The following is a 13,958-nucleotide window of genomic DNA, read 5'->3' on the forward strand; positions in this document are numbered from 1 at the left end:
CCAAACCCCGGGCTGCAGCAGCCGGCGCCCTGCCCGCACCCCGGAGGGCTGGGCCGGCGCTTTTGGCACCCCCCACCCCGGCTCTGGCGCCTTTGCACCTGCCGCTCTGGGCGTCTGGGCCCCGCCGAGTCCGGGCAGCCGGGTCGCCCCGGTAGTTTGCAGAAGAGGACCGAGCCGGGCAGCAGTTGGGTGGGTGTTTGCGGAGGTGGGGGGAGGGTGTGGCGGTCACAGGCTTGGCGGGTGGGGAACGCCGGCTGGGCGCATCCGCAGAGCGCTGGGCGGGCCCCCTGCCCAGTAGTGAAATAAAGAGGCCCGTGCTCACGTGCTTGGGTGGCAACTGGGATCGGTCGCTGGGGCAAGACCCCTGACCCCGGGGGTCCGCCCACTCTTCTGCGCACCACCCGGAGAGCTTGTTAGCACGGAGGCCGCGGGGCCAGCCCAGAGTTTCTGACTCGGTGGGTCTTGGGGGAGGCCCGAGGACCAGCATTCTAAGTGACAAGGTGAAGTTCCTGATACCGGTGGGCGCTGCTGCCCCCGATCTGACCCCGCGCTCGGCTGACTTCACCTGCCATTCCCTCCTCCCCTCAGGCGTCAGCCCCGAGCTCTTTTCAGCCTCAAGGCTTCTGTGCTTACTGTTCGCTCTGTATCCACCTGCCAACCTGCCTAACGCCCTCGGGTCTTGATTTCAAATGCCGTCCACAGAGAGGCCCTTCTTGGCTAGCCCCTGTTCTAATCCTGCCGTGCCTCCATCCAGTGGCTCCCCCTGTTACTTGCTGGTCTGCTTTATCTTAGAATTTATCAAATCTAACCTGGTAATCTGAGGTATCTCTATCTGTATCTACCAGTCTATCCATCTATCTGTAGATCTATCTATCAGTCTTTATAGACAGATACACAGATTTATTCGTTTATTGCCCATTTTCCCTTGCCCCTTACATTCAATAAATCCTCAAAAACCTGGAATGAATAATAAAAACCTCCCTGCCTCGCTGATACATCTATCCCCAGAGACTTGGCCTGGTGCCCGGCATATAGTAGGCCCACAGTAGGCCCACAGTAAATAGGGTGAGTATAACTGATGGAATTATCCTGCGGTTTCCATTGAGGGTTTGCTCATTCCTCCAGCAGCAATATACTTAGAAGCGTCTGCCGTGTGCCAGGCAGCATGCTAGCCCCTGGAGGTACAGGGGTGATCCTATTTACTTCCTGCTCTAATAGAACTTGGCTGGTGGCTAGCGATGCAGTCCATGCTAAACAGTCAGATCAGCAGTGTAATTTCTTGAGAGTAGTATGATCTCAGAAGACGTGAAACGAGCATGTGATGGTGGCTTCCTTGGCCTATCTGAGCGAGCAATGTGTGAATGAGGCTGCTGCGCTGGGGGCAGTTCCAGCCTGGGGAACTGGCAGGCGCTGGAGCCCTCAGCCACAATGCTCTAGACAGGAACGGGCCACCCCGCCCCCCAGCCCCACTGCGAGTCTCACCGCTCTCCCCCAGACCCCCCTCACTGCTCCTGCTCAGACACGCCCAGCTCTGCTTTTCCTCCTCCTTCTGCCTGGATTGCCTTCCCCTGGTCTTTGCAGGACTTGCCAAATGGAAGGTCACTTTGTGGCGGAGACCTTTTCTGTCTCTTATCTGAAGTACTTACCCCCTGCTTGGTATGCTCTGCACATCACCTCAGTACACCTACTCCTAGTCAATATGACCCAGAAAGGCACTGCAGCATAGGGCAGTGTTTATTTTTTTAATGCTTGATAAATGAATCCCCACCTGGATGAACATTTCCAGCCTCATGCCCCTTGCCAGCCAGTGTTACCCCAGCTCCCCAAGTCCAGACAGGTAAACACCATACAGAATTCTGTTGCTGCAGATTCCTCTTGTTGAGAGCAGTATTTTTTATTTTTGTCAGAAGAGGAGAAACACCAAGGGGGCTTGCTAAGGAACAAATTCTAAAGTTCCAACCCAGATCAACTGCACCCAAATTTCCTAAGGCAAGACCTGGTAATTTGCATGTATTTCACAAGTGCTTCAGGTAATTCTTACCACTATATAATTAGGGGCCTTACGAATCAGTGCTTAAATCTGCCTGTCCTGGACACACACTATTCCAAGGTGATGTAAACCCTGGAGCTGTTTCGCTGTAACCAGTTGGGTGACCTTCCTGGGAGACTCAACTGCTCTGAGCCTCAGGTATCTATAGTCTGGAAACAGTAATGGTCCCTACGTCCCTACGTCCCTAAGGTCTTCTCAGAGGAAAGTGAAAGTGGAGGCCTTCAGTCGCTCCGACTGTTTGCCACCCCACGGACTGTAGGCCACCAGGCTCCTCTGTCCATGGACTTTTCCAGGCAAGAGTACTGGAGTGGGTTGCCATTTCCTTCTCCAGGGGATATTCCCCACCCAGGGATTGAACCCGTGTCTCCCGCATTGCAGGCAGACACTTTACCATCTGAGCCACCTGGGAGTCAATATATATAAAGTGCTTAGAATACTACCAGGACAACTTTAGCCTGACTGGGCAACAGCTGTTTAAAAAAATTTAATATTTACCCCATGTCCAAGGGCAAAGGAGAAGCCCCAGCAAGACAGGAGGAGGGGTGAATTTGCATTTAAAATCAAACCCCATTCCTGCAAGAGACGCTCAGAAGGCTCAAACATACCTTGTGCACACCAGGACCCAGGGACCCCACAGAGACTGAGCCAGAACTGTGTCTGAGTGTCTCCTGCAGAGGAACGGGTCAGCAGTGGCCTGTCACAGGGGCAGGGGCTCTGGGTGCAGCAGACCTGGGTATGGCATAAACCCTCTTGGAGGAGGTCGTCATTATCCCCATCATAGAGCCGCCAGAACTTACACAGGACAGGGAAATAGACTCTTGAAGGGCACAACAGAACCTTGTGCACCAGGACCCAGGAGAAAGGAGCAGTGACCCCACAAGAGACTGACCCAGACTTGCCTGTGGGTGTCTGGGAGTCTCCAGCGGAGGCGTGGGTTGGCGGCGGCCTGCTGCAGGGTCGGGGCAAGAGTGCAGCAGTGCATCATGGGACCTTTTGAGGGAGGTCGCCATTATCTTCATTAGCTCCACCATAGTTTGGCTCTAGGTAAATAGCAGGGAGGGAACACAGCTCTACCCTTCAACAGAAAACTGGATTAAAGATTTACTGAGCATGGCCCTGCCCATCAGTTTCCCCCTCAGTCTCTCCCATCAGGAAGCTTCCAGAAGCCTCTGACCCTTCTCCGTCAGAGGGCAGAAAGACTGAAAACCACAATCACAGAAAACTAACCAGTCTGATCACATGGACCACAGCCTTGTCTAAATCAATGAAACTGTGAGCCATGCCGTGTGGGGCCACCCAATACAGATGGGTCATGGTGGACAGTTCTGACAAAACATTGTCCACTGGAGAAGAGAATGCCAAACCACTTCAGTATTCTTGCCTTGAGAACCCCATGAATAGTATGAAAAGGAAAAATGATAGGATACTGAAAGAGGAACTCCCCAGGTCGATAGGTGCCTAATATGCTATTGGAAATCAGTGGAGAAATAACTCCAGAAAAAGAATGAAGGGATGGAGCCAAAGCAAAAACAATACCCAGTTGTGGATGTGACTGGTGATAGAAGCAAGGTCCGATGCTGTAAAGAGCAATATTGCATAGCAACCTGGAATGTCAGGTCCATGAATCAAGGCAAATTGGAAGTGGTCAAACAGGAGATGGTAAGAGTAAATGTCTACGTTTTGGGAATCACTGAACTAAAATGGACTGGAATGGGTGAATTTAGCTCAGATGACCATTGTATCTACTATTGTGGGCAGGAATCCCTTAGAAGAAATGGAGTAGCCATCATGGTCAACAAAAGAGTCCAAAATGCAGTACTTGGATGCAATCTCAAAAATGACAGAATGATCTCTGTTTGTTTCCAAGGCAAACCATTCAATATCACAGTAATCCAAGTCTATGCCCCAACAGTAACGCTGAAGAAGCTGAAGTTGAAAGGTTCTATGAAGACCTACAAGACCTTCTAGAACTAACACCCCCAAAAGAGGTCTTTTTCATTATAGGAGACTGGAATGCAAAAGCAGGAAGTCAAGAAACACCTGGAGTAACAGGCAAATTTGGCCTTGGAATACGGAATGAAGCAGGACAAAGGCTAATAGAGTTTTGCCAAGAGAACGCACTGGTCATAACAAACACCCTCTTTCAACAACACAAGAGAAGACTCTACACATGGACATCACCAGATGGCCAATACCAAAATCAGATTGATTATATTCTTTGCAGCCAAAGATGGAGAAGCTCTATACAGTCAGCAAAAACAAGACTGGGAGCTGACTGTGGCTCAGATCATGAACTCCTTATTGCCAAATTCAGACTTAAATTGAAGAAAGTAGGGAAAACCACTAGACCATTAAGGTATGACCTAAATCAAATCCCTAACGATTATACAGTGGAAGTGAGAAAGAGATTTAAGGGACTAGATCTGATAGACAGAGTGCCTGATGAACTATGGATGGAGGTTTGTGACATTGTATAGGAGACAGGGAACAAGACCATCCCCAAGAAAAAGAAATGCAAAACAGCAAAATGGCTGTCTGAGGAGGCCTTACAAATAGCTGTGAAAAGAAGAGAAGCGAAAAGCAAAGGAGAAAAGGAATAATATTTGCATTTGAATGCCGCGTTCCAAAGAATAGCAAGGAGAGATAAGAAAATCTTCCTCAATGATCAGTGCAAAGAAATAGAGGAAAACAACAGAATGGGAAAGACTAGAGATCTCTTCAAGAAAATTAGAGATACCAAGGGAACATTTCATGCAAGGATGGGCTCAATAAAGGACAGAAATGGTATAGTCCTAACAAAGGCAGAAGATATTAAGAAGAGGTGGCAAGAATACACAGAGGAACTGTACAATAAAGATCTTCACGACCCAGATAATCACGATGGTGAGATCACTCACCTAGAGCCAGACATCCTGGAATGTAAAGTCAAGTGGGCCTTAGGAAGCATCACTACGAACAAAGCTAGTGGAGGTGATGGAATTCCAGTTGAGCTATTTCAAATCCTAAAAGACGATGCTGTGAAAGTGCTGCACTCAATATGCCAGCAAATTTGGAAGTGGCCACAGGACTGGAAAAGGTCAGTTTTCATTCCAATCCCAAAGAAAGGTAATGCCAAAGAATGCTCAAACTACCACACAATTGCACTCATCTCACATGCTAGTAAAGTAATGCTCAAAATTCTCCAAGCCAGGCTTCAACAATATGTAAACTGTGAACTTCCAGATGTTCAAGCTGGTTTTAGAAAAGGCAGAGAAATCATAGATCAAATTGCCAACATCTGCTGTATCATGGAGAAAGCAAGAGAGTTCCAGAAAAACATCTACTTCTGCTTTATTGACTATGCCAAAGCCTTTGACTGTGTGGATCACAATAAGCTGAGGAATATTCTGAAAGAGATGGGACTATCAGACCAGCTGACCTGCTTCTTGAGAAACCCGTATGCAGGTCAGGAAGCAACAGTTAGAACTGGACATGAAACAGCAGACTGGTTCCAAACTGGGAAAGGAGTACGTCAAGGCTGTATATTGTCACCCTGCTTATTTAACTTATATGCAGAGTACCTCATGAGAAACACTGGGCTGGAAGAAGCACAAGCTGGAATCAAGATTGCTGGGAGAAATATCAATAACCTCAGCTATGCAGATGACACCACCCTTATGGTAGAAAGCGAAGAACTAAAGAGCCTCTTGATGAAAGAGGAGAGTGAAAAAGTTGGCTTAAAGCTCAATATTCAGAAAAGTAAGATCATGGCATCCGGTCCCATAGTTTCATTGCAAATAGATGGAGATACAGTGGAAACAGTGGCTGACTTTAAATTTTTGGGCTCCAAAATCACTGCAGGTGGTGACTGCAGCCATGAAATTAAAAGATGCTTATTCCTTGGAAGAAAAGCTATGACCAACCTAGATAGCATATTAAAAAGCAGAGACATTACTTTGCCAACAAACGTCCGTCTAGTCAAGGCTATGGTTTTTGCAGTGGTCATGTATGGATGTGAGAGTTGGACTATAAAGAAAGCTGAGCACCAAAGAACTGATGCTTTTGAACTGTGGTATTAGAGAAGACATTTGAGAGTCTTGGATTGCAAGGAGATCCATCCAGTCCATCCTAAAGAAATCAGTCCTGAATATTCATTAGAAGGACTGATGCTGAAACTGAAACTCCAATACTTTGGCCACCTGATGTGAAGAACTGACTCATTTGAAAAGACTCTGATGCTGGGAAAGATTGAGGGCAGGAGGAGAAGGGGACGACAGAGGATGAGATGGTTGGATGGCATCACCAACTCAATGGACATGAGTTTGAGCGAACTCCGGGAGTTGGTGATGGACAGGGAGGCCTGATGTGCTGCACTCCATGAGGTCGCAGAGTTGGACAACTGACTGACTGAACTGAACTGAGCTGAAATTAACATTTAAGTTTGTAAAAACCGTTTCGTCTTGGCTGTGCCGGATCTTCCCTGCTGCTCGCAGGCTCTTCCGGGTTGCAGTGCGTGGGGCTCCTCCTGGCTGTGGCGCCTGGCTTCTCATGGGGCTTCTCCCCTCGTGGAGCGCAGGCTCTGGGTCCGCGGGCCCTGTCGTCGCGGCATTGGACTTCGTTGCTCCGCAGCATGTGGGATCTTCCCAGACCAGGGATCAAACCCATGACCCTCGCGTTGGCAAGCAGATTCTCAACCACTGGACCACCAGGGAAGTCCGAATCCTAGTTACTGTTATTATTATCTGTTCTTGTTGCTGTCCCCTCTCCAGACTGTAAGCTCCTGGAGAGCATGGCCTGATTTCTTTCATTAACCCTGCATCTCTGGAGCCTAGAACAGGGCCTGGCACATGGGACCCCAGAACAGCTTTTGCTGCTGAATGAATTCACATGTTTCCACCAGGTCCATATTAACCACTTGCTACTATGCTCAGCCAGACTTTCTCTACCGCACATGTAGGTCACTGCAGTGGGTTTTTTTTTCAGGTCTTAAAATATCCTTTTTTTATTTCTTTTTTTCTTCCTATACATGTACTTCTTATTATAGGCATATTACAAGTTCTTGGTTAGTAGTTTAGAAAAAAACCCAATAATATAAGAAAAGAAAACCCATATATAATTCACTACCCAGAAATAACTTTCTGGTTGATGAATATACATGAAGTCTTGTTTGCTTTTTGTCTATGTTTGCATGTGTGTGCGGGCTCCCCAGGCGGCACCAGTGGTAGAGAACCTGCCTGCCAATGCAGGGGGCATAAGAGAAGCGGCTTCCATCCCTGAGTTGGGAAGATCCCCTGGAGGAGGGCCGGGCAACCCACTGCAGGATTCTTGCCTGGAATTACTTATACTACTTGTGCTATGTCATTTCATCCTTAGAACAACACATGGGTAGACACTGTCATACTAGTTTATAGATGTGGAAACTGAGACTCCTGAAAGTTAAATAGATGTCATCCACACGGAAGGCCAAAAAAGGACCAGCGCAGTTACGAATCCTTGAGAACAAGTAACCGAAACTGTAAGAAGAATGGAGACTTGCGTATGTTACAGTCAATCAATTAGAATTATATCCTTCATTAAGTGATTTCTGGCAGATTTTCAGATACTTTCTTCAATTATTAAGAAAATACATAGGACCTTTCCTGGTGGTCCAGTGGGTAAGACTCCATCTGCCAATGCAGGGGACATGAGTTTGATCTCTGCTTGGGGAACTAAGATCCCACATGCTTGGAACAACAAAAACCCATGCGCCACAACTACTGAGCCTCGCGTAGCTCCTGCTTGCTGTACCTAAAGAAAGCCTGAACACAGCGACGAAGACCCAGCGCAGCCAGACATAAAAGAACACACTATTTTTATGCTGGTAGTATTTATTAATTGTAACAAGAATACTGAGGTCACAGTCACTGGCTTGATTGTTGTAAGTTCTGCAAGCAAAGATATCCTTATCCTAACAAAATAGTTTATAATTTCAAGTGATCAAAAATTTTTTTGACAGTAACCACTTTAACAGACTTAGTTTCCTATAGCAACCATGCACAATTCAGTAAAATTGAAGTTCTCAGGGCAGAAACTTTTGTTCATTTTCTTCCTTGCTGCACACCAGCATCTATAATAGTGTCTGGTATCTAAAAAGGGATGGATGATGAACAGACAGATGGATGGATGGGTGGATGATGGATGGATGGATGGAATGACTAGTATCATGGTTACTTTGGAAGACAACTATTAAAGCAAATCTTTGACAATTATAGGAAAGCATTTTTCCCTTTTCAGTAAAACATACAGACAAAAGTAGGATACAGTGACAGAATCTAGAAAAATTATAGATTTCATTTAAATTGTATGGTCACTGATATGCAAATACCTTATAGCCTTCCTTAGTTTTCTAGACAAAGGCTAACAAGAATGGCTAACCCAGGGCTTTGTGGTTTTCAAAAGTCCTTGTGTCAGCAACCTCTCCACTTCTCCATTTCTCAAAAGTACTACAGAAAATTCTGGCCTAAGTTTCCACCCATAAATTTACCCGAGGTGGGTGAGCTGGCTCTGAGCCTCTTGTCATGTGATCCCTTCTCTGCCTCCCCTGCTCAGCTCTGCAGGGGAGCTGACCCCTGTCTGTGTCTTCCAGGCTTCTGGGGCTTCTAGTTTCCTGTCAAGTTTGCTAATGGGTGGAAGGAAGCGGGAGAAGCAGCCAGAGTCTTTTCCCAGGTCTTCCTGTCTGGGTGGCAGGGTCTGCGTCTCTGCTCTGGCCTCAGATCCCAGATGGGCCCACCATGGCCTCAGGCAGGGGACTCTGATTCCTGGTCTCTGAAAAATACAGCCTCCTCCCTGGGGAGCATGGGCCGGTGACTTCCAGCTGATGCTATAATCTCTGGTTACCTAAACATTCCCATTTGGCCTTTCAGCTATCAATTCCTGATGTTAGCTTAACTTAAATCCTCAGACTTGCTTTCTTTTCCTGGTTGGGCTCTGGTTTAAGGTTTGGATTAAGGTGTGTGGGGCTTATAATTTTCTTCTGGTTTTTCTGGATACGGCAGGTGATTCTTAATTGGAGATTGCCTTAAAATCTCCAAGGGAGCTTTCTGAGAACACACACACCCGGGCAACACCCAGCTGTGTGGGAACAGAATCTTGAGGTGTGGAGTTCCAGGCACCAAGCCTGGAGAAACGTCATGGGTGACAAGAGCTAGCCCCTCCTGACCTCAGTGAAACCTGATCTAAAATCTTAGAAGCAGACCAGGGGGAAATTTTTTATATTCCAGAAGTGATTTGCCAACAGTATTTAACGATGGCCTGCAATCTTTACATAAACATAAAAGTCAACGAAGAAACACTTGAAAGTTAAAGTAACCACTGAAACCTTCTGTAATAGGATATAGTCAAGACTCAACCTGTTGGGCATAAAGTGGTGATTATACAACCGATCGTTTTGATGAGAGCTGGCTCTGAGACTTGTCTGGCATCTGAGGGTGGGACACCTGTGCTTTCAGAGCAGCTTCACGTGGATAACTCCATACAAGCGAGCACACACACACCTGAGTGTTTTCATGCTTTTGTATGGTTGCTGTCTGAACACGAGAACGCTCAAACAGTATAAGGTGTGTCGTAAAAGGGGCGTGCCCCTGCAGCCTCTCACAGGCCCCAGTCTCCTTTCCAAGAAACAGTCATTATTGCCAGTTGCTGGGGTGTTCTTCAGAACAGTATTATCTGTACAGATCTATATACATATCTCCCTCCATTTCTTTTTCTTCCAAATGAAAATACAACGTAAACAACACTCAACACCCTGCTTTTTTGCATAACAATGTAGTTTGGAAAATATTGCTTATAAGTGAATCTAGATTTTCCTCCCTGCCGTAGGAAGAGTTCAGTTTTTCATTGTGTATATACATATACTAAAATTTACTTAAACAATCCCTGTTAATGAACATTTAGTTTCTTTCAAAGGTTTTGTTACCACAGACAAAGCTGCAATGAGTATCTGTATCTATGCCTGTACAGGGGAGAATGTATATCCATAGTATAATTTCCTAAAGTAGAATTGCTAAGTCAATGGGTATGGGCATTTAGTGGGGGTTTTTTTTAAGTTTTTTTTGGGATATGGACCATTTTTAAAGTCATTATTGAATTTGTTACAATGCTGTCTCTCTTCTATGTTTCGGTTTTTTGGGCCTGGAGGCATGTATAATCTCTGCTCCTGGATCAGAGATTGAAGCACAGATTGAAGCACAGCCCCTACATTGGAAGGCGAAGTCTTAACCGCTGGACTACCAGGGACAACTCTGCCTTTCAGATTTTGATGGTTTCCAATGACACTTAGAATGCCCATCAACAACTTGTTAGGGCATCTCTTTCCTACATTCTAACTCACACAGTTATCAGGTTTCTGATGTCTGTCAATCTGGTGGGTAAAAAAAATTCTGTGTCAAGGATTTAATTTGCATTTCTCTAATTATGATATACTTCTGAATTTAATCAAAGGCAGGCAAACTCAACACCTGTCTCCAACAAAACAGAACAGTGCAGTTACAATCTGTGTAATTATGAGTTCAGAGAGGTTCAGACATAATGCATCGATGGCCAAGGAGACACCTCGTCCCAGAATGTGACTGCTGGGGTCAGCTCTCAACTTGCTGGGGTCCCCAGTGTGTTAAAAATTAGCAGGTAATACTTTAGCCTGTGTGTTTTCAAATGGTTTTAATATGTGACAGAAAATTCCAATCAGTTATTTGCTAAGATCTTGAAACCCTAAATGATGGTATGGTTTGAAAATCCGTGATCTAATCCTCATATTGGGCTTCCCAGGTGGCTCGGGGGTGAAGAATTCACCTGCACTGCAGGGGATGAGAGTTTGATCCCTGGGTCAGGAAGATCCCCTGGAGGAGGAAATGGCAACCCACTCCAGTATTCTGGCCTGGGAAATCCCATGGACAGAGGAGCCTGGTGGGCGACAGTCTATGGGATTGCAAGAGTCAGACATGACTTCGGGACTAAGCAACAAAACCCTCATTTTACAGGATGCAAAACTGAGGCCCTTCCCTTGTAGGAATCCAGAACTGTTGGTAAACATTTTTTTTTTTTAAACCTTTTTGAATATCTTTTAAAATACCTTTTAATTTTGGAATCATTGAAGATTCATAAAAAGTTGTGGAAACAGTAAAGTTCTTATATTGCCTTCTCCCCAGGGACAATGGATACTCTTTTTGAGTTACCAAACAAACAACATCTTGAAATGTTTATTCCTTTTCAATGCTTTTTACCCATCCAAGACCACAGCCGATTCAGAAGGTAGTCATATGACAGCTGTGCGGATAATGCAGGTGTTCAGTGAGATGCCCCAGGAAGCATTAATACTGTAGTTAGGGCCACAGGTGCTATTGAAATCAACAGTCCCCAAGATACAAGGGCTCACAGTCATAGAAACTAATTTCTTATTCTCTGCAGTCTAAGACGGGTGTTCCCGTCCATGGAAGGGGGTCTCCTTGAAGGAAATACGGACCCCTCTAGACTGGAGGAGGTGTATTTTTGATGTACAAGTAGCTTGTCTGCCACAGAAAGGATTCTCCGCTTTTTCTCAGACGGTGTATCACCCAGGACATTGGGGAACCTAGGGTTTAGTTCAGTCTATTATTATTTAGGGGCTTCCCCGGTGGCTCAGATGGTAGAGAATCTACCTGCAATGCAGGCGACCTGGGTTTGATCCCTGGGTTGAGAAGATCCTCTGGAGGAGGAAGTGGCAAATCACTCCAGTATTCTTGCCTGGAGAATTCTGTGGACGGAGGAGCTATTGTTTTGGTCTTCCTAGTATCTCTTTCTTACTTCTGAGAACAGGACTACTTCTTTCTGTGACTTCCCTTGAGAATGATTGCCCTGACTCCACATAAAGTAAGTCACAGCCACCCCTCCCCCCAGCCCAGTTGTCAACCAAAATGGTCACGTGATCCAGACCAAGACAGCTTCTATTATCCTGAATTACCTGAAGCTCCTCCAAACTTCTGTACTCTGTACCTTCTGTCCTGTCTCCCATCTGAAATTCTGTTTCTCATTTTATCAGGATCAGTTCAGTTCAGTTCAGTTCAGTCGCTCAGTCGTGTCTGAATCTTTTTGACCCCATGGATCGCAGCACGCCAGGCCTCCCTGTCCATCACCAACTCCTGGAGTTCACTCAGACTCACATCCATCGAGTCAGTGATGCCATCCAGCCATCTCATCCTCTGTCGTCCCCTTCTCCTCTTGCCCCCGATCCCTCCCAGCATCAGAGTCTTTTCCAATGAGTCAACTCTTCGCATGAGGTGGCCAAAATACTGGAGTTTCAGCTTTAGCATCATTCCTTCCAAAGAAATCCCAGGGCTGATCTCCTTCAGAATGGACTGGTTGGATCTCCTTGCAGTCCAAGGAACTCTCAAGAGTCTTCTCCAATACCACAGTTCAAAAGCATCAATTCTTCGGTGCTCAGCCTTCTTCACAGTCCAACTCTCACATCCACACATGACCACTGGAACGAGCTTAAGTTCCTCTTCTATGGAGCCTCTTCTGAAGCCTCGGCTGGTCTCTGAGCCTCTCCCTACAGGTCCCTCTGTGTGACCGGAGCCTAGCACTTGTGCTCTGCTCAGTCGCTCAGTCATGTCTGACTCTTTGCAAGTCCATGGACCACAGCCCGCCAGGCTCCTCTGTCCATGGGGATTCTTCAGGCAAGAATACCGGAGTGGGTTGCTATGCCCTCCTCCAGGGGTTTTTTCCAACACAGGGTTTGAAGCCACATCTCCCACATTACAGGGAGATTCTTTAACGTCTGAGCCACCAGGGAAGCCCAACAATACTGGCATGGGTAGCCTATCCCTTCCCCAGGGGATCTTCCTGACCCAGGAATCAAACTGGGGTCTCCTGCATTCCAGGCAGATTCTTTACCAGCTGAGCCAGCCAGGGAGCGTTTTGTGCTGGTTGGTCGTTGGCCTGTCTCAGTTAGGATGCCTTTGGCTGCCAGCGTCTTACACAGAGTTTTTCTCAGTTATGCCTCATGCATAGGTTATCGCAATCCTATCGGCAGATGGACAGAAGTGGGTTTGCTGGAGCTCCTGGGCTGGTTACGGTGGTCAAGACTAGCTTTGGTCTGGGTGAACAGCCTCAGTCTAAGCTATACATGAAAATACTTGTTTCCTCGCTAGTGACACGTTCACCAGTGGACATGTGTGATACTGTGATTTATAATGAGACACGTGTGCTGGGTTTTCCACATTTCTTGGCTTGAAGCTCCTAAAACCCCTTGGAGTTTCCTCAGAGATGAGAGCGATGGAAGTGTCTTTTGTCATGTTAATGAGGTGACTTTGGGAAGCCCCGCCTCACCTAAGCAAGGGTGCTGGTTGCCAGGGAAACCCAGCCTGTGTTCAGCCCTGGTTGGAACTTGCAGTCTCACCTCGCCCTTCTCCCCCACTTCCAGGGAGGAGAGAGGAGCTGGAGATTGGTTTTACCACCAATGGCCGGGATTTAATCAACACTGCCAGGGTAAGGGAGCCTCCACGAAAACCCAAAAGGACAGGCTGCAGACAGTGCCGGGCTGGTGAACATCTGGCAATGAATCAAGCGGAGCAGGGAGGCTCTGGGCCCCTTTCTACATACTCACCCTGTGCCCTTGTCCACCCGGCTGTTCCTAGGTTGTGTCCCTTTATAACAAACTGGTAAGAAATAAGTAAAGTGTTTCTTTGAGTCTGTGAGTGACTCTAGCGGGTTAACAGAGCTCAAGGCGGGGCGGCGTGTCTTGGGACACGCAGATCTCCAGCTGTTGTCAGAAGCTCGTGTCAACACGGGCCTGTCATTGGCTTCTGAAGCAGAGGGCGAGGCTGTCTTGCAGGACCGAACCCTTGACTTGTGGGATCTGACACTACCTACCTCAGTAAGAGGTAGAGGAAATCTGGAGCCTTCTGAGAAAGACTTC

This window comes from Bubalus kerabau, chromosome 13 (assembly GCF_029407905.1).
Source record: "Bubalus kerabau isolate K-KA32 ecotype Philippines breed swamp buffalo chromosome 13, PCC_UOA_SB_1v2, whole genome shotgun sequence".
Classification (NCBI taxonomy): domain Eukaryota; kingdom Metazoa; phylum Chordata; class Mammalia; order Artiodactyla; family Bovidae; genus Bubalus; species Bubalus kerabau.